This window comes from Anas acuta, chromosome 17 (assembly GCF_963932015.1).
Source record: "Anas acuta chromosome 17, bAnaAcu1.1, whole genome shotgun sequence".
NCBI lineage: Eukaryota > Metazoa > Chordata > Aves > Anseriformes > Anatidae > Anas > Anas acuta.
Window position 1 is genome coordinate 12,176,512 of NC_088995.1, and position 27,990 is coordinate 12,204,501.

Sequence of the window (27,990 nt, forward strand, 5' to 3'; positions counted from 1 at the left end):
GTACAGCCCAACCTCTTTATGTTGTGCTCGAGATCATAGAGAAAGAGTCAGCTCACTCTAATTTGAGACAGGCTGGGCTGATTTGTGGAAGGCTCTCCCCTGCAGCACCAGGACATGTGCAGTCGGTTGTTATTCTCCGGCTGTCAGGGGCTGCAGACTCCGTGGTGTCTGAAATGACAGGCACGGAGACTTCAGCCGTCAGTACCGCTCAGCATCCTATGGCTGTTCTCTGACACGCTCGAGTTGCTGTTGTACTGAAGGTAAATCCTGTTCTGCCCACAGAGTGGATTGTGATCCATCAAGTGCGAGTGACCTGGATGGTCGGGAAAGTGAAGGGTTTGAAATGAATGAAAGAATTCAGGTAAAAGTGCTGCGTTCACACATGTGCTTGGGGCCCTTTCTGTGCTGTGAAATCCTTCCCCTGTAAAAAGTGAGATGAGGTATAAGGTTTTTTTGGCAGGGGAATTAACAAGAAACACAAAACCCCGTGGGCGAGCTCCCCAGCACATGTTAAGCAGTCTGTCCTCAGAGGCTGGCTCAGTGAAGTGCCAGTTTCCTCCCATCCAGACTGAGGTTGGACCAGGTATAGACGAGCAAAGAAATTCTCAAGATTTTTCTACGTCAAAATGCAGCTGGATTGGCATGATCCCTGAGGAGCACTGGCTGCGGTTAAAGAGTGTTCCTCTTGAAGTTGCAGTGGTTATGAATGCCAGTACCTAACGCTGAGGCTACCCAATACTTCTGTTACAGGTATTTATTGCTTTCTCCAAATTTTAATTAATTTCAGTGAATGATGTCCTAGGCTGATTTATTAGAAAGATTCAGGCCAAGCAGCAATTCCAAAGGCATGGTCTGTAGGATAATTTATAGAGGGCAAGAGCAGAAAGAAATAAATGCATCTTTGGTGAGTGGCAGTTGCAGGGCTCATACACTGCCACCTATTTCTTTTTTTGAACCACATGAACAAGTTTTGATTCACGGAGAACATGGTTTATTCTGGGAACTTTTATGGTCTCCTGGTTTCTGGACAAGAGCAGGAGAGGATAGAACTGCTCCTCTGCTTCCAGACTTTGGCTGGTGCCACCTTTCTGGGGGCTGCAGGGTTGTCCTGTGGGTGGACACTGGTTGTCCAAGAGTGGCTGTTACGCTCAAGAAACTCAATAAACTACCCTGATGTTTGGCTGTCTCTTTTTAGACTAGTCTACATAAGAAGTAGAGAATTGTGTGAGAGATTTATAGTTAATTAAGAAATAGTTCTATAATCTAATCTAACTTTTTTTATAATTCACACTAATGAGATTTATTCAGTCATTTCTATATTAGGTCCAGGCTCCAGCTTTGACTAAAGTTGCAACTGCGTTCATCACGTCCATATCAATCTTGCTTATGAATAATTTGCTTATGATATCTGAGGATGCCTGGAAGTTATCAGGAATTCTTCTTTATATCTGGTTTTCCTGAAGAACGTTCTCCGTTTCCTGAACTATAGCTGCTTTTCTTGTCTTTGTCCCTGCTGAAATGTTTCAGGTGGCAAAGCAGAGGCAGAAATGTTGTTACACAACTGCACATCTCAACTCACAAGCTGCTGAAAAGGACGTTTTAGTGAACTGCCCAAGTCTTGAAATGATTCATGCTGACTGTTTGGGAAATACTTTCAAATAATGAATAAATTTGCCGGAATTGGGGATGGCTCATGAAAGATTAATGACAGAAGGGAAGACCTATTTTCTTCCCCCCCTTAAGTTTCAATGTCAGGTCTTCAGTTTGTACTTCTCTTGCTTTTGAAGTTACTGCAACAACGCTGATTCATTCCGGAGGAGAATTAGGCCTGGAATAATTTTAGGGAGTGTGTTACATTGAAGTCTGTGGAATGAGGTGCAAAGGCTCCTAGTAGTTCTTCCGGAAAATATTACTTCTGATTTCCAATTTTTGCTTTTGTTTTAATTTACCACCACATTTTCTTTGTAGTGGTTAATTAAAGCTATGGTATTACTAGAAATTATTTCCTTCTCATAATTAGAATGTGATGCTCGTTATATTAGCCCGTTTTATTGTGGTCAGTATTCATTTCAATGCTTAATCATTTCTCCTCCTATCTGCTCATAAACTTGCTTCTAATTTAGCAGTGTTTTTCTTGGCATTGGCTTTGATGTGTATTAGTTTTCCCCCAGAGTACAACACAATCACCTTTGCTCTGGGTTATATTGGGGCTAGTAATGGAAAAATCTGTTTCTTAGGACAATTAATGCTCAACCCTCCTAGCTAAAAGTAACCGAGAATGATGTCTCCTTAGTGCTGGAATCTGGGAAATGTAGTTGTCATATAATGGTGCAGTGTGTCACAGAAAAGGATGTCCTTTTGCAGGGTTAAAGAAAGGCCAGGGGGAAGCAGGATCTATTGGGAGCTGCCTTGTAAAATATTTCTGAAGGAGTCAAAACCAGGATAGCCTGACAGCCCCTGGGGAGGACGGCAGTTTCAGATAAGTAGTGGGAAGGCTGCACCTGGGACTGAGAGCTGAACTGCAGTGACAGGACTTGGGAACGCAAGAGAGAAATCTGAAGCACAAAGACTCGGCTGCAAATGCCCAGCGGGAGCCATGTCCCATGGCAGGGGCTCAGGGTGGCAATATTCAAGGGGAAGCACTAGGTGAGTCTGACTCTCAGTGAAGGTGGTGCCAGGGGTCGAATCCCGCTTGCATTTGAAATCTGTGCTGCCTGGGAGTCAGCAAAGCGCCTTGTTGATCAAATGGTGGCATTTCTAAATCTGAGCTAAGTGCTGCTTGGCACAGGTTGTTTTGTTATTCATAATGATAGGCTGGACTGCCGCAAATTTTCAGCTCTGCTTTTTTACCCTAAGCCATGTTTGAAAGGATTGGTGTAGTTTGGCTGGTAACTGCGGAGCAGAAAGAAAATGGTTCCTTAAAAATAGCTGAGCCTACACTAGGGAGCTCATTATTTCTGCTGTACTGAAAGACACTTCATTCACCAAGACAGGCTTCCATCAAAGAAGCCATCAATGCAGCCTGCCATCATCTGTCAGAATGCCTTGTTCTCTTCTCCATAATTAAAATACAGTGTGGCCTGTTCATTACCCCTTGGCAGCACGTTCCCCACTGCTCGGCGCATGCAGCCCTGCTGAACACAGGGCCAAACGCTAAGAGAGAATTTGCAATGAGCTGCCCTGAGACCGATACACAAGGGGATTATAATTCCCCTGTAAAAGTGTCTTTGAGCTGCTGCAGGGGAACTACAAATGCATCATTTCAATCCTTGCATCATAAACCACTCGCTCCCACTTCACGTTGTGCCGCAGAGGGAACGCTGAAATGGATGTGACTTACCATGGGCTGTGTTTCGGCACTGTTTGAGGCGATGCACTGCTCGCTGTCTGATTTCCTTGGTTTCACTGGGCACCGAGGGATGCGGGGCTCTGTGAAACCAGATGGAGCTTGTGTGAGCTGCCGGACTAACCTCCTAAGCAGATTTGATGGATGACAAATATTGAGCAGGAATAAAAAGCGCTGCTCTGTTGTGGTAGACAAAACCTAAACAGATCTTAAACACTTCTGTGATCTCCTAGATTCTGGTATCTTACTATGCAATTTAGCTTTTAATGCCTTAGAGATGAAATTGTCTGCAGTACGAATTAGAGGATGCCCATTACATTAAAATAGTCAGCATTGCATGGATCATTTCTGCAGCATTTATTTCTCTAGCAACCCAAAAGTCACTGCCAAAAGAGCAAACTTTTTTTTTTTTTTCCCCCAAGTAGAATTCATTGGTTTGTTCCTTTTGTAAGTGGAAATAATAAAGACAGAAATCATTTTTTTCTAGAAAAAGATAACTAGGTTGACTATAATTTATTTGCAATACAGCAGCCCATTTTTTTATGTGTATATCCTGAAAATTATTACTGCTGCAAAGTTTTTACAATTAAACTTTCCAAATGAGGAATACATATTTAAATGACAAATATCTGCAGCAAGGTCTGACTGGATTTGCTTGGAGAATACGCTTAAGGCATCAGTACACTCTTTTCCTACAAAGTTTTTTAACACAAATTGAGAAGGTGAAAAAAGGGCAGAAGAGGTTGAAGCATATAGGATTGTAGCATTTTGGAAATGTGAGTTGACAGCACTGATCTCCAGGTACAACTTAGATGTAAAGTGACAGCAGCAAAAGTAACTTCAGTTGTCCAAAGTGAGCTAAATGGGAAAATTGTCACTGATAACAAATGTAGTAATGAGAGTGATGAAATTTACTTTGCCTTGATTATCTGCCATGCGATTAGCTGCACTTTGCAAATGCCACCCAGATCCAATTAACCAGCTTCTCTGTCAGTGTTGCTTTTTGATCCTATTGTTCTTATGTGTGTTATGGATATGTTTGCATTTCTACAATGCTACACTGCTGGTGCAGGAGTTATACGTTGTACTAATGTGTGCAGCTCCCTTTTCTGACACTCGAGAACAGCGAGAATTTGATACAAACGAAGGGCAGATGTTTTTTCCACAGAAGTGATCCCCAGAGAGTCTTTTCTAAAATGGGAATCTACCATCCAGCTCTCATTTTTCAGCTAGCCATGTAGCTGCATTTATCTTTCGTAAGCCGCAATTTTCCACCGGGGTTGTGCTCCCTGTTTTCATGCTGGGTAAGTGGCCCAGATGGCTGTGCCACAGATCTGCACTGGTGAAGCTCTGTCAAGACTTGGGTGTTGACAGACAGCCCTGAAACAAGGTCAGGTGATCTGTAATTTCTACCAGGGAATCTACAAAACCCTCTTGGCAGAGTAAATCAGTGATGTATCTTCCAGGTCCACTTTGCAGCCAGTGCCACTGGGAGACTGTTCTGGGGGCATCTGCATGGTGAAAAGGGAGAAGCACACGAGCAGCGTCATGTCGTGAGCCTCAGGAGAAACTGTTCACGTCTGGCCGAGCAATAGGCTTCCAAACGCCTCCTTTCTTAAACCAGAAATCTCTTCTGTGTGCTCCACGGACCCTCTGCAAATTGCTGATTACCTTAGGCATGCATGAAGCCCAGGTTAATGAGATGTGATCCTTGAAACACAGAGGGACGTGTGTTTGGTTGCGATAGCAAATGACAGAATTGGGCAGAAAGAGCTGAATATTATTACGTTTTTTTTTCCTCCTCTTCATGCCTCTGACATTGTCCCCCCCATACCATTGGGTACGGAGCTCACAATGAGACCTTTGTGTCCCAAAGCTCCTTTTCAGATGTGTGGGGGGAAAAAAATCCCTTGTACCATAGAAAAGCAAAACACATTATTTTTTTCTTTGCAGATAGGTCAGGCTGCTTTGCTTGCACCTTCCCCTCACTCTGAGTTATTACAGAAAGTGGTATCTGGTGGTGTGAATAATGCTGCGCTCCTGCCAACAGGCACAGAACACATTGGCCATAGATCTCTTAAATGTCAGAGGTATATAAGGAAGTAATTGGGGATAGTTCAAATCCAAAAAACAAAGGGGCTGAAGTGCAAAATCTGGCTTCGCTGATGTTCATCCTGAACTTTTATGGACTTCTGAGAAATGAGTGTTCTTGAAAAGCAAATTGCAATTACAGTTTAGCACTGATTTATCATAAAGCAGCTTAACGAGGAAGTTCTGCCCAGTGCTTTGTGGGCTGTTACTGAAATGCAGCATTAAATCTTCCAGGGACTGTTAGCACCCCCACACTGCTGCAGGCCTCTTATCAACAAACAGCTTCTCCCTCGCCCAAGAGAAACTGCAGGCAGGAGGCACCAGGAGGCTCTGCAGAAGTCATAGCACTGTGCTGAACAGACACCAGAAGTTTGCCCAGTTAAAACTGATCAAATATTTCCACTTTTTTCCTACATCTATTTATATATTTTATGTACTGACGGTTGCAGCCCAGTACTTGAGGTCTGTGCAGGAGCACTGTAAACTCCTTGCCACTCTCGGGTGGTACGTATTGTTCTTCTTTAGGATGAAGTAATCATGATTATCCAAACCCTTCCCAATGTGTAGGTGCTTCAGTGCATTTCTGATCCTCCTTTGCAGGAAAGTCCAGAGAAGCCTCCAGAACATCCCAGTCCTTTGGTTAAAAGGAAATCTTGGCTTATAGTTTGTTCTCCTTCCCTTTCCTGTCTCTAAATGTGTCACAGCATCTCCTCCTACTTACCCATTTTTCTTACCTCTTTCTCTCAAGGCACTGGTGACTGTTTGGCATTTTTCTTCTTCTCCCAGGCCCCCAAGCTCCATTTCTCTGCAGCTGTGACTTTACCAGGTCTCTGATTACTTGTAGCTGGTGACTTGCTGCTGAAGCGCTTTATTTTACATTTGTGCTTACTTTACATCTCTGATTCTTTTCTCATTGCCCCCATACAGTTGATCGTGGGCATCGGAATAACAGAAATGCCACATGCCTTATTTTCTGTCCCATCACGATGCACGAGAGGGATGTGGCTGACAGTGGGACCCCGTTGCTTTGTAGTGTAGCCTCTGGTTAACTGCTCCCTCTGCACGTGAACCCAAATGGTTTATGCTGCCACATTTTGCTCACTCACTGTCGGTGATGGTGTCTGCCTGCCACCTTTCAGGCTGTGCTTACTGACACCATGAAGCGTCTGAGCAGCATCCACCTTTATAGCACAGTGAATGCCTCTGCGACTGAGGCTCCTTTTTAGTGTTGCTGGAGCAGATATTAATGGTAGCAGTGTAGCTGGGGTTGGGAAGCAATGCGTGGCTACAGCAGAGCAGGAAGCTGCTCATCGTTTCACAGTAAGAATTTCTTCCAACGTGATAGCTTTGGTAACTGTTAGAAATAATGCTCTCTTCCTAATTAGAGTGACTCATGATAACTCTACCATCCTCCAGATAACTCTGCAATTAACTTGTGTCACTGCTATAATTTGTTAAGTATGATTTAATAAGAAGAGACTAATTTTTGCAGCTCTGTTAAAGGCACATTTGGTTTTTCACTCCATAGACTCAGGAAAGACACACAATTTTTGTTTTATTTCAGGCTAAATGAAATGTAGAAATCCCATGAAACGTAATGGGTTCTATTACACTGGGAGGAATCCCTCGTGTTTCATTTCATGTCCTTGTGTTCTATTAGGGAGCGTACTTCACCAAAAGAAGCTGCTTAAAGAGCAGCTGGGACTGCTCGTGGTTCAGAGGAGAAAGAACAAGAATGTTAAAAGGGTGGGTGAAATGAAAATACATACATAAATAAATCCACAACAATAATAAAGCCACCTACAGGGTTGTATCTTAAGGGTTAATTCTTTTTTAGCTGAGCTATGAGCAGAAGTGGGGGAAGACTCTGAAAGCAGCTCCCACACCTGCATTGCTGCCTTCCTCCCCCTTAAGCCAGTTGCACCTTTCAGATAGGCACAGGACAAGCACCGTAAGCCCTGGGACCCTGCCGGTTCGAGCAATAGGCTGTGTACTGCTATCTATAAGTGGGAATAAGAACCTGAATCTTTTTCAGTGGAGAAAGAGATTGTGTTAACTCCAGTTTTCCCTTGCACCAAATGACATTTTCTAGTGAGACCCAGCCAGTGGCTGAACTGGCAAAAGTAAAAATGCCAGGCAAAAGCCATGATCTTTGGAAGGCCTGACTGAAGCTCAAAGATTAAACATGCAGCAGTTGTAAAGATGAAAGGGGAAAAATCCTCTAATGGCATGAAGTAATTATTGTATTTTCTCTGTTTATAATACTGCCATGTAATAAAAAAAAATAAAACAACAACAACAACAAAACTTGGTAACTTGGGTTGATGCTGTTGCAAATGTTTTGCATGGAGCTTCAAACTGTCCCAAACCTTTCTACCAAAAGCGGCAAAAAGATCCAGATTTGGGTTCTAAGTTTGGTTACAGTTTATCATCATTGGTCTAATTCAGACTTTTGCAAGTTATGGAGAAATGGGGAAATAGGAGCTGAGCCTATGCACTTGGGTAATTCAGAAGAGTCAGAGTTGTCCAGAGATAAGTTTCAGACTTGTTTCTAGACAATGGAGTTGTTTATCTTTCTAAAGCCCCGAGGCAACAGTGTTGAGATGATGAAGGAATTAATGGGTTTGCATCTCCCCATGGCTACAGGAGAAGCCTAATGGATGCATCAAAGTGCTATAGGAAGAACATTCTGCAATCATAAACAACATCCTGCTAATAAAAAGTAAAGAACCCCGATTAAAGACGTTGTACCATTTTATTGGAAGATGTGTATAACAACAGTTTGACAATATACTTTGTTTATGGAATTTATTACAGCCCAGCAAAGGCCTTGTTTGTATTCCAGAAGAGCTGAGAAGCTCTCCTCACATGGCTCCCGTTGTGTTGAGAAACAGATCGCTTTTTAGATGAGTCTCCTTGGCACTGGGTATATCTTCCAATGCTTCTTTTTGCTTTATTTTTCAGTGTCTAACCCCTCCATGGACCTGCATTTTTTTTATTTTTTAATTTGTAGGAAATTTGTCTTTGTTCTTGGCAGAAGGCGTGATGCGGCTTGCCCAGTGTCACGCAGGTGACAGAGGTGGCAATTCAACCAGGGTTAGTTTGTGTTCTGTGCTTTACTCTCCAGACAAGTGGTCACCAGCCTGTGTCTTGTGAGTAAATGTTGCCTTTCAAACTGGCCTATGCTCATCTGAAGCTGTTTCTCCTGCTTTGTGGATTAACAGGCATAATATGATGACAACTGGCAGTATGTTACTTGACCAGACCGGGAGGAAAGTGCTCTGTCTCTTTCTGAACTCAGTGGGCTGAAGATGTCTGGAAAAGTGTTTAAGTACCTGTGAACTACTTTGTTTTTCACCCATTAGTGGTGAACTTCCAGTACCTACACTAGGAGAGCAGTCCACCAGGGTTTTGCTTAGGCAGTTTAGGGATGTGCAAACCTCTAGACTGCTCTACAGGTGGCATGTGGGATGTATGGCTGCTGATCCATTCCTTCTGGAGATCGAACTCTTGTAAATTTGCAGTGGTATTGTGCTGCCAGGAAACAGGTGAGGAGGCTGATTGACACGCCCTTAGAGCAAAATACTTGATCTCTGTCTCTCTAGGTCAAGACTGAAGCAGACAGGTAAAACAGTTGAAAGGAACTTCTTGCACCCCAGCCCACGAGGGACCTGCACTGTGCAAAAGCAATGAGATTCCTCTGAGTGAAATGCTTATTGAGGTGGGCGTCGGGTTCTTGCTGTTCTCTTGCATGGGTGAGAAGCAGCTGCAGACAGACTGTGCAGTGTGTCGATGAGGAAGCAGACTGAATCCCCTGCAGATCAGCTGCTCCCATTTCGTCACTTGCTGCAGGATGGATTCATAAGGACCTCCACCAGCTGAAATTGGGTGTCAGCTTGTGTCTGTCACAGGCAGGAAATGGGGCTGCTATTAACATTCTTCTGTTCTTTCTAATAAATCTCTTTCCACTTGCCAGAAAAGAGGCTTTTGCCTCTAGCGGTTTGTTCTTATTACAGAAAGCATATTGAAGAATTAGAAAAGGTGTGGGAGAGAGTAACTAGTAGGATAAAAGGTCTCGGTGGTTTAGAGCTGTGTGGAGAGGTTAAGAAAATTAGGCTTGAATTCATTAGAAGACAGGAGATTAAGAGAGGACATGATTGAGATGTAAAATCCTGGATGGGGAAGGTGGATAGAGCCGAAGCTGTGTGGGAGCAGGTTAGAAACAGGAGCATATGAACTGAAAGAACAAGGAAAACAGAGATGGAGGAGGATGGAAAAACTAACGTATCAAGTGGATCTTTACAAGTAATTGCAAACAATTATTTTTTGCTGCACAATATTCAAACAGGGATAGGCAAAATAAGAAAGAACTGGAAAACCTGGGGAGGCCAAGAGGGAAGCACAGATAGGATGCCACTTCAGAGCCTGGCGTCAACACAGGCTTAGCTGTTATAAGACAAAGAGACCCTGACGTAGCAGCAGGTGGTTGATGTGGATGCTGTTCCAGAGGTGAGTGTTTTTTACTGGCTCTCACACAAACATGTAAATGTGCCCATGTCTTCTGTAAGACCAGATCCCTCTCCTCACCTCCAGTGTGTTGGTGTTACATATGGACATCCCCAGCAGTTGTGCTCAGTGGTTTTGGTTTTATTCCAACTTTGCTCAGCAAATATAATCAAAATCAAATGGCTGCCTTTCACAGATGCTACCCAACTCTCTACAAGAAGCTGTTGGAAGCTAAATAAACCTTTTTCTCACCTGAACAGAAGCCATTTTATAACCCCCAGGTGATCTCGCAGCTCATGAGATTTAAATTACAACCAGACCAAAAAACAAACAGGTTCTTAGATATCACAGCTTTAGCCCTGGTTGTTGGGTAGGTCAGAGATGGTGTTTCCAGGGGCTGGCGATTCCTGGAGCTGGCACTAGAGGAAAGGATATGGATGCAACTGCTGGGCATCTGCTGGGCACAGGTGTGGAAGGTAGGAAAATCTAAAGCCTGGAAAGATGTGCTGGCCTTATCATCAGCAGAAACACTTCAGAGGGAGCCTACGAAGAGTTCAGTTTGTCTGTCTGATTTCCCAGCCTGTGCGCCATATAGGACAAGGGCTGCAGACACCACCTACATTGGGCCAGCATTACTCGAACAGGTGACAGCTTCCATTTTGAAACTGCAAATGGACAGTAACTGCAAGGAAAGTCTCCTAGAGGAGTGCAAGGGCTGCTGCAAAGACATGTTAATCAGCAGTCCTTGTCTGTGCTCCAGTCATGCCTGCATGGTGCGTGCTCATGACTTTGAAAATGGCCATGCAACAAAGCACAGCTTGCTGCAGGCAGTTCTGCACTTAATGCTGGGGAAGTGGCCAGAGCCAGGCCTTCTGTTTAGGGGGCAAGCTCCTGCACATCTTTCTTGTCTCTGTGGGGTCCTGCTGCAACTCCCCCAATTGCTCCAGAGGGGACGCACTCGAGTTTTTTACCTTAAATATGGTTTGTTTGGCTGAACTGCCATAAAACCACCTTGCACGACGATAGTTTTATTCTCTCTGAGGGAATCAGAAGGTGGCCCCCAACTGCCTGCAGCTCCTTGCCCATCCTGGTTCCCTCGTGCACTCATCACTCCTGGTTCAAGGAGGTAGCAGTCAGTGTAAATTGAAGTGGTCGCTGGCACAAACCACAGCATCCAACTCCCTGTCTGAATTCTTTAGCTCAGGTATGTGCACAACTGCAGCTGAAGGATACCTTTGGCACCCATTTAGCTTCTACTGGCTTCCTTCTGGGTCAGAAGCCCAGAGGAAATTTCCCATAAAACAAATGCAAAAAACAGAGTCCCTCTGGGGACTCTGTTATATATCCCTCTGGGTCATGTTTGCTCTCATGCTTTGTCCTCTCTCCAAAGATGGAGAGATTAATATCCTGTTAGCTCAGGGCTTCTTACTGCCAGCCTTATCACGTTATTAAATGTAATGCTGGATTGCTACTGGGTCTCGGCTGAATGACAAAGAGCATGGTACAGAAAAGGCTGAGAATCCTGGTGCTATCCTGTAGCCCCACAGCATCCTTCCTTGGCTTGTGCTGGCTTCTTGCAGCATTGAATTGCCGTTCTTCAGAGCCAGAGCCCAAGCTCTCTCTGGGAGGGAGGTGTTCAGACATGTAATTGCCCGTGTGTATGAGCCTGGGGGAAAGGTTGCGTCTTCTTTCCAGCATCTGCCTGGTGCACAGTCTGGATAAATAAATAAGCCTGCAGCCTCTAATAATAAAATATGCTTATTGCTCCAGCTCTTCTGCTGAGTTATAACTTTGGAAGTCAGCATAGCCTCTGCATCTTCTGTAAGAAATTCCTGCAGCTGAGGCTTGTGACACAGCTGTATTTTACATGGGTGAAGCTCCAACTATAAATTGCACCACATTAACTGTTGAGCTCTTTGCTTCTAAGGTGTCTCTTTAGCATTTGGCAGCACTGAAAAAATCAGGAAGAGAGGATGAGAATTGGAGCTCCGTATTTTCAGGTCAACTAAAAGAATCAGGCTGTGTTTTCTACTTTCTCGATTCTTAACACCAGTATAGTTGCAACTACAAGCTTGAGTCCTATCTGAGAGAGAAGAGGGGATCAAATGCCTTTAATCAATTACTGGAAATGCTGTTATCATACTCTGAATGTCACTTTTATAGGAGACAAATCAGTCTGTATTTTTATATGACCCCATACTGCTTTTATTCTATTAGTTTCATGCCCATTACCGTCTTGCTTCTTTATATCTGACGAAGCTTTCACTCAATAAAATTTACGAGCTTTTCTATATGCTACCATTCATATCAATACAAAATCAGCATGACTCTGATTAAGCATAAGATCCCTGGCAACACTGACTGTTTTTATTATCTGTCTCCATCTGGGATTGCCTTTGGAGTTTACCAGGGAGCTGTAAGAGCCTTTCAGCACCTCTGGCCGGCTGCGTGCCCTTGGTCACATCGCTGAGCCTGGCTGCTTTGTCTGTCGGTACAGGATACGTGGGGGTGTTGCTTTGAGGGCAGTCTGTGTGCAGCGTAGGTGGATTCCATCTCTGTTGGACTATATAGATGATCTTTATCACAGATATAAATAATAAATATTGCTAGGCTGGTAGGAGAGCTGTATTTCCATCTGCAGGGCTGTGTGTGTGCAGACCTGAGTGCAGAGTGAGCCGGGAAGTGCTGCGCTCAGCTCCCAGTTCAAACTGGTCTGGTGTTTCTTGGCACTGATGTTCTCCAGCTCTGCCCCTGTTCATTTAGTTTCCGGAGTTAAATGCTAGCTGTTAATTACTTTGCACATATGCTGGGTTTTCATTACAAGGGGGAGGCTGCCTGGCTCAGCGCAGCTCTGTGTCACGCTTTTGCAGTGGATCTGTGTGGTCACGGTGCCCTGTTGGATGTCACTGGGTCTTGCAGGACCACAGCCTGCTCCAGTCTGTCCCCTCGGCACGGCAAGCACTCACTGGAGCTCCTTCCAGAAACAGAAACATAACACAACTGTTTTTCTGCACACCAGAAAAAGATCAGCCCTTCTAACAAAAGCTTTTCACGGGCCAGCAGGCAGGGAAAATGTTTGATTCTCTTCAGGCAGAAAGCCATCAGTCCTGTGCTGGGGTTAATTAGTGAAATTCTCATTAAGTCACTGCACGGTGGTGCCGCTTTGCACCAGGTGAGGTGCTGCTCCATGTGGAGCCGGTTGACGTGGCAGAAAGTCATGGTGGCTATGAGCTCAGAGAAAACCAGCACAATCCTGGTACCAGTCTGGTCTGGGTATCTCCCCTGGTACTTTATTTGTATCTGTCTAAATATGCAAAGCTTACTATGCATACGTTATATTATCTGTACCTACCTTTGCGGTGTGATGAGGGGTTGCTGAAGCCTGCAAGAGCCAGCAGCAGGTGGGTAAGCCCCATACTGGCTGCCGTGGGGGGATCCCCTGGGGAGGAGGAGTATGGGCTTCATGCTGTTATTCAGTCCTAAGGGAGTGGGTTAGGAAATAGGGTTATTCCCCCTTCCACCTAGCGAACACAGCGTTTATAGGAGAATCTATCAAACATACCCCAAATGTAGTCTTTAAATTTTTGAAATATTTAAAGCTCTTTTCAACTCTGGTCATAAATATATATGTTCTTAATATAGTATCTTAACATTTCAACTTCTCTGTCACTTTAGTTTCCCAGTTACCCCATACCCACACAGATATGTTATTTCACTTTAATGTCTGAAAATGTTTCCAGATTAAATGAATCATCCTCTGAGTCTACACAGACATGAGTTTAGTGTTTTAGCTTTCCTGTGTGAAATCTTTTTTATTTATAACTCTCTCCATTTTTCTGTCTTGATCCTCAGTGGTATCTACATTTAAGTGCAGTAAGCTTAGAGCAAAAAGTTTATGGGGCAATATCTCCATCTGTGCTGGTTTGTTATAGAGGTGTATGGATCAGCAATATTAATTAAAAAGGGAACATCATAATATTGTTAAAATACCAATTTGTTTGCCCTATTTCTCTTCCTCCTTTCTCTAGCTAAACCAGTGCAGTTATAAACTTGCTATTCATTCAGTGCAAACACTCAGCACGTTACAGGTTTGAGTTTATTAGATAAACAGAGTCAAACGTATTTTGGTCCTTTATTGTCCTAATAATACTGGAGAAATCTTGGTGTATTCAAAGCAGAAGTGCCTAATAGTGGACAGGCATGGGGGGAGCTAATAACTTTTCAGCTGTTAGTAGAAAACATTCCTCATCACACGCAGTTCAATGGCAAAGTGCTATTCTGATTAGGCACTTACCTGCCAGGACTTCTGAATTTAATGTCTAGGTAGGTTGAGCTGGGAGGCAATATTCTGTACACTATGGGCTAAACAGCCTCTTACATGGCTACAACGTCGATGAGCATGTTGGCATTTTGTGAATAAACTGTGTGCTGTCCCTTCCTGGGGTCAGGCGCACAAGGGACGAGATTGTCCCAGCTCGATAAGCTGATGGTTGTCACGATAGCCCCAGACTTGTGCGAGCTAATGCCAGCTGGCTGTGCAGAGCTGGGCTGGCTAATCTGCATGCAGGAGAGCCCCTTCCTTGTCATTTAAGTGGGGAAGCCTCTGGGATGAAATGCAGAAGCTGTTTTAATGCTCTGGAGCAGTGCTGCGTGGTACTCAGCTGCAAGAAAATCAGTGCGTTGGAAAGATGGACTGTCAGAAGGGAACAAAAGCCTGATCGTGTGGAGTGATGGACGAACTGTGACGGTTTGTCACCACATCTCTGGAGATTGTTCTGGTTTTTCGTCTCCAGAAAATGAGCATTTCAGCTTCATTTGCAATCTTTTGCAATTTCTGACAAAGGGTGTCACTCAGCGTTTTATTGTCACACTGTAAGGCCACTAGTGGCTTTTAACCTTCTGCAGACTGAGATTGCCATTTTTGGGGGGCTCTTCTGTGGTGGATCACAACAAATTATTTGACCCACTGAGCACATTGAGGGTCCAGCAAGTGTGCAAGGATTCCTGAGTGTTCCTGAGCAATTTAAGAGAACCTGCCCATGTAAGGAATTAAAAATAGTAAGATGTACACAACCGTTGTAGAAATTTTAGAGTGCTCACCATCATCACAGCTCTGGAAAAAATAGTTTCAGTCTATCTAGGGCTATGGGACTATCAGCTTAGGGTTGCAAGGGTAAAAAATGTGACTGGCTCAAGAGATATGATGGAAAGTGCTCTGGGAATGGACTCAGCAGCTGAAGAGCCCTCAGATGCAATGAAGCTAAAGGTGTAGAGAGGCAAGTCAGTGACCCTGTAAAAAATTGCCTTTTCCAAGTCATCTGTGAAATCATCAGAATGACGGCTCCCACCTCACAGTCAGCTGGTGCTTAAGAACTATGGAAAGCTTTCAATGCAGATTCCTTTTTTTTGGTTAGTTCAGGTAGGAGGAGGGCAGACTGAAGCCTACGGTGCCTGTAACTTTCAAACACAGGTCCGCATGTGGCATGTAAAGGGAGATCAAAGTCCAAGCCTTCAGAGGAGCATTTCAGTAGAGCAGTGCTCCATTGTAGCCTACAATATCATCTCATTTTTTGTGTTAATGAACAACTATCCTGTGTTTGCTTAAATATATATATGTATAGTTCAGCTTCTGAGCCTTAGAGCTGCATCTGTTCTCAATACAGTGTTGCCTTAGGAGGGGAAGATCTTAGCATTTCAGAGGATGGGAGGAAATGAGGCTTGCAGATGTAAACGTGAAGCATCGCAGGGGACATGGCGTGGCTACCGTATCTGCAGCTAAAGGACATCACTGGTCACCGTACCTTGGGATTTACTCACACTAGTCTAGGTTTTGCTGCCCTCATTTCATGATGCAACTGCATGTCCTTTTATTTATTTTTTTCTTTAGCAATTACATGAAACAATTTCCCTCATACCTCTATTTTGTAATAGAGATTGGACTTTTACTAGGAGGAGATGCATTTCCTTTCTGTGCTGTTCTGTGATGAGCATGGTGGGAGTGTTTGTCTCCCCCAGTTGCCTTCCTTGTGGCCAGCTGCAGAACGATTGGTGAGGCGCCATCTGGCTTTCCCTAATTTTCACCAGCTGTAGGTATAATCAGCAGGATGATCACAAAAGTCCCTCTTTCTTCCCTACAAAGACTCTGGAAAACAAACGCAGCGATGCATGGATGCATAATAGGAGATTGAAAACAAGCCATGGTTTTCAGTAGGGTGCAAGACCTGCATGAAATTATTCTTGTACCAGTTTAAAGGCACTTGGGTTAATGTGCACCCAGTGAATGCACTGCTGATGTTCAGCTGCTGCAGCCTGTCTGGAGCTGGCATTTGTCAGTGCCATTGTGTAGGGGAAACGGAGACATGCACAAGTGCTTTGAGGTTTCACGTCTGCCTCCCAGTACTCATAAGGCACAAAGAGCTTCCTTTCTATTTTTTTTTTTTTCATACTCAGATGCATTTAGATTATAATATGTTACGTAAGGGAAAGTTTTCATAAGCGTATGGCTACTGAGAACAGCATTACCCCGTGTAAAAGCCAGCAAGGATTAACATAAGGGTTAACTTTTGCTTATCTCGAGGCCCATTGGGTCAGTAACAGCAGCAGGATTAAGCCCTGCCCGTGCTCCTTGGTAGTTGTGCTCTCTCCACCATGCCTGCCTCATTAGGGCTGATGCTTCAGATGTGCCAAGCACCTGTAGCTCCTATTGCCTTCAGCTGCTAAATCATTCAGTAGAGCAGATCTTCCAGAACAGCCCATAGGTAGAGGGGGAAGGTTTCTTTAACTGCTTTTTACTTTGGAGTTGACCTGGATTTTAGGGGATGTGAGTGCAATGTGCTTTTTCAATGCCAGTCCCTGATGGTGTGAGCTTCTACTCCTGCTGTTTCATAAAATCAGGTAGGACACCAGGTTCCCAGTGGCCTGGAGCCCTGCTGGATGGGGAATGGAGGGTTGTCTGGGACTGGTGAAATACTGTGGGACTGAAGTGCTGAAATTGCTTAAAGCCACGTATGCAGTAAGCTTCTGTAGTGAAGGTTTGTGGAACGCCCCACTTGCTTGTATTTGAATTATTTAAGCAGTGCAAAGTACAAATAGCTAACAGGGCACCTTAATAATAGATTGTAGGGCTAAGGATTATGGCAAACCTGCCTAGAGATGTAGAGGAGCATCAGTCTGGAAAGAGGATTATTTAAAGGCGTGTAGTGTTTATGGTCAGCTATGCATTTCACAGTTTAGTTTATTTTGTACTTAAAGCAGCCAGTTGTTTTCTCCAGTCAAATCCAGCAAAAATAATTGTTTTAGTAAAAATAAAATGGCACGTTTCCTTCCTGCGTGACTGAAATTAACGTGGTCCAGATAGCAATTTGTGAATGTTCCAGAGGGGAAAGATGTTTCCCTGTTGCTTAATTGTTTTAATAGGGGTTCTGGGAGATGCGGGAGATCCTGCACTATCCCATGACCATCTCTCACTGGAGACCAGAGTTTCAGATGATTAAGGGGCAGAAATGGTAACTGGGAAGCTAAGTGTCCGTTCACAATATGTGGGAAGGAAAGGGGTCAATGTGAAGTGATAACAGGAGTCTGGTGACAGCAATACGTGACTGGTATCTGAGCCCATGCTGATTGGTGTTTTGCTGCAAATGTTTCAGGCTCCTCAAATGGCAGGTGCCAGGCTTGGCTCTGATCTCTTGCAGGGCCAGATGAAACGTGCAGTTTGTCCTTGAAACACCACTGACGTAGTGAAAGAAACACGTGTCCCTGAAGAAATGGCAGTTGAACAAACCTGGAGATTGCAGCTGTGGGTAGGGTGTGTTTAGTTTTAGCACTGGGAGGACTGCAGAGATCTCAGTCTTCAAAGTTGGCAGGTGACTCTTCTGCTAAGCTTGAGCTGCTCACAGGTTAGATCTATGGCAAGATCTATAGCAAGCAACAGTTAAGGAACTGATTACTGTCATGTGAAGAACCACCATGTTTTGAGAAGAAAATACAATGTAGGGGGAAGCGCATGTGTTTGATTTTGGTAAGACCAATGTTAGTGCTCAGTTCTACTCATATCCAGCCTATTAATCCTGCTACTAGTTCAAAGTAAAACTAACACAAAAGCCAAACACAAAACCAAAGGAAACCCTCCATAGTGTGCAGCAGAAATAGCTGCATAAAAGCTGTTCAGTGGAATTTGAATTTCTGATTAATTAGACTGCAGTGTTAATTAGCGCCAGTAGTCCTGAGACAAATCCGATAATTAGCGAGGTGCATATCCAGTGGGGAAGCCCGGCCAAACACCTGTCTGAGAGTGGCTCCTGGGTGTAAATGAAGGACTGGTCATGGCAGCACAGGTTCTTTGCTGGTGGTGTGCCTTGTCCTGCCAGCTGTGAGCGTTTCAGTCTGTGCGTAAGCAACTTCTCTGAACCCATTTTTAAAAAAAAAAAAAGTATGTTTTTCTACTGGGCTGGCAGTGCTAGGTATTAGCCTAGCAAAGGTGGAAATGCTGGCTATTGGTTTGGAACATGTATTTCCTCTTCTCCCTGAGGTTCTCATCTGCTGGGGAACTCTTTATGGTGTGTTTTTTTTTTTTTTTTTTTGTGGTAATACTGGTAAATGAAGACTTGTCTCTTAATTAAACACCTTTGTGTTTTGGCCCCTTTTCCTCGTTTTGTGGAGGGGTTTAGCTTTTGGTCTGATAAGTTATAGAACAGAGCTTAAAGATTTTAGCTTATGGGAAGTTTGGTGTGAAGCGGTAGCCAAAGTGTGTGTCATTAGGGGAAGGTGTTTGAACACAGCTCTGAGCAGTTAGTTGCCCTAGGAGCAGAGAAATACTGTCTTCGTTCCTACTGAAGATTGTTAAGAACAAAAACTTCTGTGTCCTGAACAGATACACTGTCTGCTCAGAGATCATTGTCTTTTTCTGAAAAACGGGCACATTCAGGATGAAGATTTCACTTAGTTAAGGATGTCACTGGTGGAATACTGATTTGGTACTTGAATGCCCAGGTGCCCTCTGGAGCAAGGTTCATGCACGTTAAATGCCACAGGTCCCTCTGCAGGGATCTCGCCAGCATTGCAAAGCGTTGGCAGTTTAAGTTCAGGTGGCAGGAAAGGTGGGGGAAAAAGTAGGAGCTTCAGAGCAATTTATGCCATCTGAATTTGACACTTGGTATTGACATAGCTCTCACCTACTTAGGGTCAAGAGAAGTGATGCTGCAAACCAGAGTTTGAAAGTGCTGGAGGAAAGGGGATTGTTGCTAGGGAAATGGGCTTATTTAGTAGTCTGTTTCTGCCCCTATCCGCACTGAGTTGCACACAGCCGTACTGAACTTGGTACAGATAGGGAGGCAAAACCCATCCCTTGGCCACGAGCCAAGCAGACTCAGCAGGATCTTGGAGGAAAAATAATGTGCCAATCAAGTTAGCAAATAAAAGTGAAGATTTGTGTCTTTCCTCCTCTGAGAGCTGATGGTTTTTAAAAAGTCTTGTGACCAGAAACCTTAAAATCTTCCCATGCAGGTTGATGGGCTCAGGAGTGCTTCACAGCACTGCTCTGGTTCCTGTGATTTCCAAGAAAATTCAATCTAGCTTTATAGTGTTTTGTACAAGCAAATAAAAATACTGTGTAGGACACAAGTTAAAGTACTGTGAAAAGCAACCGTGGTGTAAGCTACTATTTCATCCTGTCAGTCCCTTCTGGGGATGGAGATTTATCTTAGAAACGTGTGAGAAGGTATTGTTAGGTGGGGCAAATACCTCTTGCTATACCCACAGCTATCAGTGTAAGAAAGAAAGCAAAAAATGTTTTGGGGCATGCAAGCCCAAGGCTGGTGCTGAAATATAGGCCAGTTCTATACTCCTGTGCCCTCATGTGAAGGGGAATTGGGCACTGAATGCCTGGCATGGTGGTGTTTTAGACTGGCTGACAGAGGTAAAAATGTTGAAGGTGGGCAGTCCTAGGTACCCACAGAGCTCTGTCGCAGGTAGAGACCACAGTCTCTATCAGAATAGTATCGTGGCCAGGCCTTATGTGTGGCTTATCCAGAGCCTAATCAGCACTTCTCTTGCTGCAGCTTCATCTGGCTTAAAGTGTTTCCACGTTTTGAAGCTGCACTGGTGAAAATGGCTTGAGCACCCCCAGACATCCCAGGGGTTCAGGCACAGCTGAATGTCAGGGCTGCTCTGCCTGTATGGCACAGAGGAGCTCTTCTTAAGCAAGCTGAAGGAAGGGTGGCAAAACAAAGGTCAGCTTGGCCAGGAGCCAGGCCTGGGAAATGCAATGCTTGGCTCGGGGGTTGAATGCCAAGCCCTCTGCCACCACAGCACCAGCTTTGGTGCTGGATGATGCTGTGTAGACACATTCTTGGGCCAAGGCTTTACCTTTATGTGTCTTCAACATGGAGTTACCTTATCTCTGCGTGTGTACTCAAAGCTCTGCCTTTCTACGTAGACAAAATGCTGATCCTTACTCCAGAGCAGAACGTGCGCTGAGATTTCTCTCTGGGTCTCTGCTTTCAGCTGGGCTGGGTTGTGTAGTTGCAACTGTTGGCTAAATGCACCCACGGCTATCAGTGTAAGAAAGCAAGCCGCTGTAATCACAAAATCTATAGCTTTATGGAAACTAGAGTCAGAGTGCGGGTGACCCCGTGGACCCACAGTCTATCATAATAGTCTCTTCAGGTCGATAAATGCTGTGAACAGTAAGGCAAATCTTTCCTTTCTGACCTATCTCCATTTTAAGAAGGGCAAATGCTAAGGTTAAATGTAAACAATGCCCTGTTGATGGGCATGATGAAACTTCCCACGTGCAAGGGCTTGTGGTTAAAGTGATGGAGAGCTGTTAAGTCATGTCAACAGTGCTGCCCCAGAGCTATCTAAATAGATGACATCTGAATCTGAGATTTTTCTAAAGGTTTCTTGGTTTGCTGGAGGCCTTCTGCCTTTTGGGTGTTACCTGAGCTCTGAAGGAAGAGCAGGAAAATTGTCAACTCTTCTTGGAAGAGGCACCAAGGTTTTTCTTGGTGCCCCTGCCCAACCTCAAAAAATAAAAGGGGGGGAGGAGGGGAAGAAGGGTTTCTCCATTTCTGTACACATCGTGGTGGGGGACCTCCTGCAGGAAAAAGTCTCCAATACTTGAAATTATCTTGCTCTAGAAGGAAACTTGTAACATTCTCTAGCAGAGGCACAGGAATGGGCATTCTCCTTTGATGATGCTCTTTCCAAGCAGGGTTTCCACAGAGCTGAAATATGACATAGGCAATGATATATGACATAGGCGATGAAAAAAAGGGCAGTTAGGAGACACTCAGCATATGTGCCCCTTTGTAACACACAGTGATTTAAGTGCACAAACCTGAATTGTCTATTCCTGATAAATATCTTCAAGATTGCTGGATTTGGAGAGTGCAGAATTAATGCTCCCTTATGGCAAGTGTTCCAGCTTAATTTAGACTTGTGTAATTCAGTGCATTAGAAGTGGCCCAAAGTGATACTTCTTGCTTTGTTAGTTTTGCTTATTTTCTAAATAAAAGGGCAGTTGCCATGCGAAGTACCTTTGAGAGCCATCAACGTTGGAAATATCAGTAAATAAATTTGGAGTGTTCGTTGCCTGTCTGGAATCACACTGTAAAGTGTTCAGGAAGGGGGCCGTCAGTTTGTTTTCAGACTGTATACAGAGCACGAGCTGCTGACCTGCAACTTGTTTCAAGCAGAACTAAAGAAAAGACACCTTCACTTGATATTAAAATGAATTCTCCCAAACCACCTTGTTCCTGATGCCTCTTTCCAGATCTTACATGATGTCACAAGCAAGTTTGGACGCATACCTGAGTGAAAGGAGGACAAATGGGAGAACTGAAATTTCCACAGGTGAGTTCAAAGCAGCATCCATAGGAGACCAGGCAGTGAAGGTCCTCAGAAACACGGTCAATATAATTTGTCCACTCTTGGGGAGGTGGGGGGAAACAAGTTACGAACATGTGGTGATTGCTTTAGGTGTTTGGGAGGCTAGATTTGCTCCTGGGGCAGCCTGTGCTAGGTCATGGTTTGGAAGGCCTCTCTCCAACTCCTGCTAGCTCATGTTAGCTTTTATTTTCCCCTTGTGCAGACATCTAGGAACTGATGCCTGGAAGGTCTGGCTAATGACAAATACTTGTAATAAAAGATCACTTGAATACCTGTGGTTTCTGGCTAGGTCCTTTTAAAGTGAGTGCCTTGGCTGCTAGGCACTTGGGTGATGAAACAAACTATTAGCTTTTTACTTGCAATTTAATTAGGTATGGAGGGCTGGATTTGCCTGACTGGAGGATGCTGGAAGTCATCCAGTGTTGTCGAAGTCCTGAGCTCATGTACTCATTGCCTTCAGGAAGTAATTTGGAGGGGTTTTACTGGAACTTATCCACCAGGGAAAAGCCCTCCATTGGGAAAAGAGGAGCTTGATTGAAGATGACTGAACGTTTATAGCAAGGGTTTGGTATACTCCTCGAGGGGGGTGTGCTCTGTCCCCAGGGACACCCAGCAGCGCAGAGACAGCCAACGCAATATCTACAGGATTGGCTGTGGGATGAGCTTTTACCAAGCTCTGTGTGCTTGTGTGCCTGGCCTTAGGATATCTGAGTTCTGCTGCTGAGATGAAGCCTTTGGGTACCTGGGCAAGGCAAGGGCTTTTGCTAGCAGAGGTGTCTTTTTTTCTTTTTTTTTTTTTTTTTTTCCAACGTGGTATTTGTGCTTTCAAGCTTCTTTCAGATTTCAGTCTAATGGTCTTTATTGAGACAGAGGCATGCATTTCTCCCTTTTATTTTAGGAAACTGCTTGTCACTTCATTAGACTCCTTACAGCTGAGTGATGGGGAATTCAATTTTCTTCCTTTCTTTGCTAGCGTTGAAGAATCCTTCCTCATCTCTCGTAGCACCCCATCACACAGGAATGACGTTTGTGCTGCAGAGATGCTGTAGTACAACTACTCAGCTCAGTACTAATAAGCCTTCTCTTATTTTGGTTAGGTGTCACCCACGTTCTTTCCTCCTGAGCTATAAAATCTTTGATTTATCTGTTGCTTGAACAGCTTAGTGACTTAATACTATCTTTTTTTTTTCTTTTTTTTCTTTTCCTTTTTAAATAATCCTGGAAGGGTCAGAACAGGAACAACACTGGAGGTGATGAAGGCATTTCACTGTGTGATAGTGATGTTTTTGTCACTCCTAACCTGAATGCTGAGTAGGGTCTCATTTCTCAGCTGGTAAAATACTCGAATGGAGCATCAGTGGACTAGTGCACTCAAGTAAGCAGGACAATACTCACCTGAGAAGTAGAGATTACTCCCCTCTTTCTGAGGAGGAAGAAGGTTTTAATCATTCAAGATTTATGAAGAAGTCAGCACCTGCTGATGTAGCAAGAATACCAACAATTAAATTTGCACGAGGGGGAAGGTTGTCTATGCTAGTACTAGAGCACTTAGGAAGAACAAGGACATCACTAAATTCTGTGCTATTTGATTCACATATGTCTTTCTGAGGAGTAACAGTATGGAATCCACAGCCGCAGGAAGGAGAGGGAGCAGTATAAATAAGCCTGCATCAGATCTACAAGAACCGTGTAGTCAGAAGAGGGTGAATTTTTTCAGTCTGGCTGCTCAGATGACAAGAAGCCAGTTGTCTATGATGTTGTACTGTCACTGTCAAGCGTGAGAGCCAACTGAATGGAAACAGGCAAAGCACCAACCATCAGTAGTTAGTCATTTATCTTCAGAAAGTTTAGCTGTCCTTGCATTAGTGGCATGTGGCTGAGGATGATTATTGACAGCAGGATGAGTCTAAACAACACTTCAGCTGTCTGCGTCAGAAAACAAACAAACCCAACGTGTAACCCGAACAGTTCTGAAAAAGGAGGAAGCTGCAAACATTTCAGAAGCTTATTTTTCTTTCTAATTATTGCTGTTTCAAGAACTTAGTTCTAGAGGTTTCTATAAAACAATATATATATTTTTAATTTACATTCAAATTTCAAAAAAAAAAAAAAAGTTCAGTTCTGCAGTGTTGCATTTTTTTATCATTGGATTTTTCTTTCTTTTCAAAGCAATGATGAGGTTGCAAGAGAGATTTTCCGGTAGAAGATTTAAAGCACATTCAGTTGTCAGCATTGTTAATTGAGGAATAGCCTTTTACCAGTGCATAGCTTATTTTGGTATCTTAGAGCCTCTCTTTCTGCAAATACGCATGTGAGCACATAAGCATGTAGAAAAGAACTCCAAAGAAAGGAGATACAGGGAGTTGGAGGTGAAGGCAGTTTCCTTTTCTAGACTTTAAGGAATTTGGGTTCCCTTGTTTATTGTGAGAGAAGTGAGTTGTGAAGCATTGGGATATTTCTTTCTAAACAATTCCCCGTTGTATTTGGCATTATTTAAAAAAAAAAAAAAAAAAAAAAAAAAAGAGGGGAAAAAAAACTTAGAAATTTGCTCTGTATCCATGCGTTTTAGGGGAACATCAAGCTACACGATCTGAAGCTTCAGTTTCAATGCTTACCAGATTGAACAAATTGTCCTTGGTGGTTTCCAGCCAGGCTGACTCCCTGCCCATCCTCATTTAGCCCAGTGCTGAAACAGAGAAGTTTCAGTTCATTTTTTTTTTTCTTACCCCCTCTAGTGATCCATCATTCCCCTTATCTATGAAATGAATAACTTCCATCAGAGACCAGTCTTGTCTCTTGTTACCTGCCCTTGAAGTCTCAGAAACTGAAAAAAAGAAGGGAGTATAGCAGTCCATCGGAAAACTTATGTTCCACAACTTTATATCACTGCAATTGTAGGGTATAGCAATTTGCTGCTGCTGTTCTCTAGCTGACCTATACCTATAATAGAAAACTTTCTCCTATATTTCTCATAGTCAAAAGTTGCCTTATCTTCAAGGAACAAGAAAATCGGTTCATTACTCAAGGAAAGACAAGGAAGTGTCACCCATGCTAGGATTTTGTGTTTTCTTTGTTGTTGTTTTTTAAGTGGCCACTTACAGAACACAAATGTGGGGGGGGAGGGGAGGGAAGTACATCATCTTTTCCCATTCCTATTTTGTTTTCTAATTAATCTTGTCTATTCAAGCTTTATCTGCTTAGCTCATGTGGCGTTTGCTTTTATGGCTTAAAAATGGGTAGAGGGGAGGTGTGAATACCCTCCTTTGCTAATGCATTTTGATTGCTTTTTTCCCCACTGTTTGGAATGTTTTTAGAAGCATCAAGGCTCTTAATTTTTCATCTGACACCGGTTTACCACCGCTCCGGGTTATTCAGCTTGGTAAACATTTTGTCTGAAGGATTACATTTACTTTGAGGCACAAGGTGGCTGAGCTGAAAGTTCAAGCCTCTGTGATTGCATTTGATGAAGACATAATTAAGATAGGCTAGTGTTTGTGTGTGTGTTTAATAACTTCTGAGTCACCATCTGAGAAGGGAATGCTTCCTATCACTGCAAGACAATCATACATCAGGCGAATGTTTGGAGAAAACAAATTCCCTATGATAGGGGTTACATGGGAGCGTCCTTTAGCTTAGCCAGATAGCTGCCAGAGGAATAGGTTTAATTTAAGCTCTGTTTATTAAAATTTAACATCTCGCTCTGCTGTCTATGTTTCATGGCTAAGGCTCTTTTAATACTTGCTAGTTACTTAAGTCTGTCTGAATTTTCTTTCTTGGTAGTAATGCAGCTGAATAATATCTGAATGTAATTTATTTAGAAGTACTTTAACATTGAGGAGATGAGAAGTAGCTGTCCATGGCCCCAATCTCTTCTGTTTCAGGGTTTCTTTTGGACTAGTGCATTTTTCTTCTAGAAAAAGGTTTTATCAGAATTCAACTTTGCAGTAGGTGTCAGTTTGATGAAACTAAATTTTGAAAGAAAAATGGAGTTGAAATATTTGAAAAAGATCAGCTTTTAGAGCAAAGTCATGAAACAGACGTCTTATTGACATCAATTATTTTTATGATTTGTCAATTAAAATGAAGTGTGTTTAAAAATGCCTGTGAAATGAAGTTTTTAGATAAATTATTATAGTTTGGAACAGAAACTGCAGCCCTTGAGTGTTTCCTATGGAACAGAAACTCCAACTGTATCTGGCATTGGTGATACTGAAGAATAGCGTGTGCCTCAAACAGTCTCCTGTGTCCTCGTAGATGAGTGCCTGTAACATCTCGGAACTGGATAGGTCCATGTAAGTGCTATTATTGTTTATTGCTAATTGGCATCATTGGTTGTAGGTCTCTCAGGAACCTGATTAAAGTAGAAAATAATAATATTCAGGCCTTGGTGATCCTATTTGTCTTTCAGTGGGTTTTATTTCATTACCTTTGAGAGTATTTAAGGAATGATTTCTAGCCCTCCCTTGGTATTTCTGTAATCCATTAATGCTGAAATATCTTGGGAAGTCCAGGTCTTGAGCTATATTTCACCCTGTAAGTGTTTCTTGGAGCCATTAAAAAAAACCCTTGGAAGGTGTAACAACAAATTCCAGCCACCATAAGTATGCATGAGCTTAAATTATATATACCCCAATTCCATGTCAGACAAATCCCTCTCTGTATGCAGTATTGCCCTCTCAGCTGCTCTATTTCCCCTGCCTGCAAACTTCCCTGGGTAAAACTGCCAGGGTAAAGAGCACTACAAAGCTGAAACATCCCAGTGCCTGAGCACTGCTGGCCTGTCACCACTCTTCAATGCTTAATGCGGCGTTTAGAGGTGAGGTTGAAGATGGGTAGTACACCTGCAGTTGGCTCTGCTCTAAACATCTTGGATCTCATGGGCTGTTGGGACAGCCCAGTCTCCAGGTGCTGAATACGTGCCTGTGGCTCCAGGTGGACTCCTGGGTCTGGTTTGCCCAGCAGCCAGCCTGTGCCAGCCCAGGTAAAGCCCTGACAGGTGTCTGCACCCTGTGATTGTGCCATCCCGCAGCACTACAGACGTTCCCTTAGGAGCTGTGAAGATTCATCCGTGTGCTGCTGGGGGGAAGCCAGCCTGAGAAAATTACTTCTGCACTTGAATCTGAAAGCAGTGCTGTTTCTGATCTGGTGGGGATGGCATTTGCACAGTTCGTTGCCTGGTTTTGGAGTAATTACATCTTCAGACTGTTTAAAGTTCCCTTCAGGTGTTGATTATATCACTGCTCCCGTGTCACCCAAATTGTGTAGCTGTACAGACAGCCCTTAGTTGACTTGAAAAGGATGCACACGAAGCTGAGGTTTGGGAGTGAGTTAAATAATGCCGTACTCCAGTTGTGTCTGCACTGAGGCATCTGGAGCTGGCAGATATGAGTCTGTGGTGGTAAGACCTTTGCTGGAAGGCTTCTATCTGTCAGACCCAGAGAGAACATCTCAACAAGTGGATGCAGATTCCCTGTGCTCTGGGTTTAGTCAGGGAAGCAGCAAGCAGCACAGCAGGGAGGTAAGGGCATGCAGGGAACCCTGTGCTGCTCAGCAGGGAGCCTGGCTGAATGTGTTCAGCAGAGATGTCTCTGCGTGATTTAAGGAGATTTGACTAATCCCCACTTTTTACAAAACAGGTTAGGTAATGGTTTGTAGGCATTTCCATTTAATGGACTCATTTTTCTCTTCTCTCTTATGGGCAAGACTCCTGAGCTAGGTGACTTTTGTAAGAATTTCTTTGTACTCTTGTTTGCGCATGAGGAGATATTGTGAGGCATTGTCAGCAGTGTTGTCCACCTGGATTTCAGTCCACAAAAGGTACAGAAAACAGAGAGCAGCCTAAGTAGTTTCCCTGGGCAAGGCAGCAGCACTTCTGAACCATAACTCTTCTTCCAGACTGGAGTTGGAAACAGAAATTTTCATGTACAAATAGAGATGCAGACAGTGTTGTGCCTCCAAAACCTTGGATCACCACCGCTTTTCTAACAGCTCTGCCATTTAATTTGAACTCTAAACTTCCTGTTCAATATTCTCTCAGTTCCTATTGAGCAGCCACTTCTCATCTTTCTATGCATTCTTTCTAAGAAAGGAAGTGTATGGACTGCTTCAGGCATGAACAAGAAAATCGAAGTTGTCCGAATTATCATCAACCCTTCCTTTCC

At 43.6% G+C, this 27,990-nt stretch overlaps 1 protein-coding gene and 1 long non-coding RNA gene across 18 annotated transcripts in view; both read left to right on the forward strand.

Annotated features, from left to right (window-relative positions):
• Window positions 1-27,990, forward strand: part of GALNT9 (polypeptide N-acetylgalactosaminyltransferase 9) — a 428,403-nt gene that overhangs the window by 173,239 nt on the left and 227,174 nt on the right. For 3 of the 13 annotated variants that reach the window (XM_068653703.1, XM_068653704.1, XM_068653692.1), the window contains exons 1-2: window positions 16,684-16,837; window positions 21,714-21,793. The exons of 6 other annotated variants lie outside the window; for them this stretch is intronic. The gene's annotated coding sequence lies outside the window, so the exon portion shown is untranslated. Of the gene's footprint in view, window positions 1-16,683; window positions 16,838-21,713; window positions 21,794-27,990 lie in introns of those variants that run through there. 4 more of the 13 variants (XM_068653695.1, XM_068653694.1, XM_068653693.1 and 1 more) reach the window with 2 other exon arrangements.
• Window positions 1-27,990, forward strand: part of LOC137841129 (uncharacterized) — a 357,202-nt gene that overhangs the window by 3,823 nt on the left and 325,389 nt on the right. The gene's annotated exons all lie outside the window — the stretch shown is intronic.